This window comes from Oreochromis niloticus, linkage group LG14, assembly GCF_001858045.2.
Source record: "Oreochromis niloticus isolate F11D_XX linkage group LG14, O_niloticus_UMD_NMBU, whole genome shotgun sequence".
NCBI classification, from domain to species: domain Eukaryota; kingdom Metazoa; phylum Chordata; class Actinopteri; order Cichliformes; family Cichlidae; genus Oreochromis; species Oreochromis niloticus.
Genome location: NC_031979.2, coordinates 33,170,809 through 33,174,078, shown reverse-complemented (window position 1 = coordinate 33,174,078; position 3,270 = coordinate 33,170,809). Strand labels below are relative to the sequence as shown.

The window sequence follows — 3,270 nt, the reverse complement described above, 5'->3', positions numbered from 1 at the left end:
TTGAAAAATTGAAAACGTACAGCTCTGCTAATGATGTGCTACGTGACCACTAGCAAAACAGCTACGTTAGCATAACATTAGCACAGTGAAGCTGAAGGATGAACGCTAACTTCTTACCACTCGATAAAAGTTAACGTGAGGAGTTCTGGTGGTTAGGGACAAATGCAGTTGCATGGCAGAATGCTATAAACAGACCAAACTTCAGTCAGGAGAACAACTGAGATGATCCATCCGCAATAGAGGTTAGTCATTAATGTAGCGGGTAAAAGCCACCGAGTGTTCGCTAAGGGCCTCTATATGACTTGTGCAAACTTTCAGGCCCAAAGCTCTTACAGGAAGGAGCCCAGAATAAACGGGACAAGAGGGTCAATATCAGTCAAATATGTCAAAATTTATTATTTTAAAAGAAAACACAAGGGGTTTGTAAAAGGCCTAAAACATCAAAATAGAGAAAAAGTCACTAACGACTGCAGTATAGTTTTATTGGTGCAACCTGCCAGCAATGCAGCTATCACCTGAGGGCTTGCTCTACCCCGGTGGTCCCAGATGCTCGTTACTTTAAAAGAAAGAAATCCACCCCAAATAAATACGAGCCCAACAGAACACTTATCGCATGCACTAAGTGTTTTAGTCCAGGCAATAATCGGTGGCACTAAAATCACTCTTAATAAAACTTGTTCACAGCAAATCCACACGGAGCACCTCTAAAAGACCTAATTCCCCTAAGGTAAGAGCCCAGCTCAGGGATTGCACGTTGCCCGACTAATATTGCACCAGCCCAGTAGAAATAAAAACAAACCCAGCATAAAAAACAAACAGTTTTAAAAGGTGACCCTACTAAAACCAAAAACGCAACAAAAAGAGGAGGAGGGAAAAACAGTGACAAATTCACATGTGCAGCCTGTCCTGCAGGAGGCAATACAATATAAATTAAAGCTGCAAGCAGCGATATGAGGGCCCTCGCACCCCGGCGCGTCGAGCCACGCCCAACACGTACAACCAGCGCTTCCGATCTGATGTCACATTGATGGAATTCATGCATTTAACCACCAGCTAAAATTTCATCTCATTCAACCATTATTATAGTCGTCCCACTAGGTGGCGCTCTAACCATTACTGACAAATGGCATAACAAACATTTCCGAGCTCGAGTCTCATCACGCCTGCGACCTTTGGGAGAGATTGGACATTGTGTTTTTGAGCGACAGCAGGTTACTGCTTTTTGGCGAGTGATTGAAACTCCACGTGCCGCCATGACCACCCCGTTTCCCTGAACGTAAAAAGCTTCGCAATTTAACATCACCAAGGTCTTTAGATTCCACACACAGGAGATCGCGTAAATCTAATGAAATCCCTTGGAGGAGTTCGTCAAAGTATGAGGCCTGAAAAGAGGGGAAAATGTCGCCAAATTTACACATTGATTTTAAAATGGCTGACTTCCTGTTGGATTTGGGATATTGCTCCAAGAGACTTTTTTGTACATCTTGATATCTCCAATAAGCTTGCCAGGTTTCAACCTCATACATAAAACACAGAGCAGGGGCTGTTGTTTTGAAATTTTGTAGGGGGCGCTGTGGAGCCATTTTGCGCTGTTCAAGGAAAATGAACATATAAAAAGAAATCCCTCATCACATTAGAGGTGTGCGCCAATTTTCAAGACTTTTTAAACTTTCCAAGCCCCTCAAAAGCCACTTCATTGGTCATGGTGAACCGCGATGCCACCAGGGTGCGCCGTTCAGTTTAAAGTCACAATTTTCTCACTGAAGCATCACGAGGGACTGATGTTAATATTCACCGCTTTTGAGGTGGCCACGATGAACCTGTGAAAATCAGTACAACAAAATGAAAGACATGACATTTCCTGTTGCCACTAGGTGGCGCTCTACGTATTCCTGACAATGGGCATATCAATCTGTTCAGGGCGGGTCTGACATCATCCCTGTAAAATCTGGTACTGATCAGATTGGATTTCATTGAGTTACACTAATTTGTTTCTTCATGGCGAGACCTCAATGTTCGCCATGCAGCTGGGGTCACACCCTTCAGCGAAAACTCAGTTTTCTCTGTAACCCAAGACCAACTCCTTAAGGCTTTCCTGGAGAAATTTGAGGCTGCAGATGTCACCCATTACAATACTGTACCCCAAAGTGTAAAACATGACATTTCCTGTTCCCACTAGGTGGCGCTGTCCCTGATGTCAAATATGGCAGTTGAAATATGTTCAGGGGTGGAGCCTTATCATATGTGTCCACTTTGGTCAAGGTCGGACAATGTATGACAGAACGAGAGGCAATAAGATTTTCATGGCGAGTCATCGAAATTCGCCGTGGCGCCACGGCCTCACAGTAACCCGAAAACTCAAAAGCTCCGCAATTTAACATGGCCCAGGTGTGTAGTTGAGACTGACCAAATATGAAGCTTGTACGATGAAATTCCAATGAGGAGTTCGCAAAAGTTCGAGGCATGGAAATGGCAAAATTAGAGCCAAAATGTCACCTTCACTTCCAAATGGCGGACTTCCTGTTGGGTTTAGGACATGGCCATAATAGACTTTTATGTGCGTCTCCGAACGTTAGATATGTGTTCCGAGTTTTATACATGTAGGTCATACCCATCTCGGGGGCTCGCGTTTCTCATTTTTCTAGGTGGCGCTACTGAGCCAATTTTCCCTGGACATGTCTACGGACATTAAAATACGTAAATTTTCACCAGACCTGACGAGTCTGCAAAATTTCATGAGTTTTCGAGCATGTTTAGGCCCTCAAAAGGCCGATTCATTTGCCGAAATAATAATAATAATAATAATAATAATAATAATAATAATAATAATAAGAAACAGAGCAGATACAATAGGGCCTTCGCACTTTTGTGCTCGGGCCCTAATTAGATTATAGTGCATAAATATACTTTTTTTAATGTCAAATATATTAAGTTAACATACCTCCAGCAGACAACTGTGTTTGCTGCACACCTGGCTTATCTTGGCTTGTCTTCTAAAAATCACTATTAAAAACATAAAATACAATAAACATCAAATACATTTCAACAAATGTAAAAAAAGAACTAAAAGAAAAACAGCCTGTACCTCGAACCTCTGCTGTAGAGGTTTAAAACAACTGTTTGTGTAGCAGACAATTAAAACTTCTCAGGCTCTTCACCTACTCACACAACCATTGTTCACAGCCGCTCGTCAGTGGGAATGAAGAGCACCTGCTGCTACTTCCTCTTTTATATCCTCCATTGGGTCCCCTGGGTCCTAAAGCCTTCCCC

General features: G+C 42.7%; 1 long non-coding RNA gene across 1 annotated transcript; it reads right to left on the bottom strand.

The window, feature by feature from the left end:
• Window positions 1-306: 306 nt before the first annotated feature.
• LOC109205040 (uncharacterized) lies at window positions 307-3,270 on the bottom strand. The gene is made up of 3 exons (XR_002064505.2): window positions 3,086-3,270; window positions 2,942-3,003; window positions 307-906 (listed from the first exon to the last, which is right to left on the bottom strand). It is a non-coding gene; the product is annotated as an uncharacterized LOC109205040 (long non-coding RNA).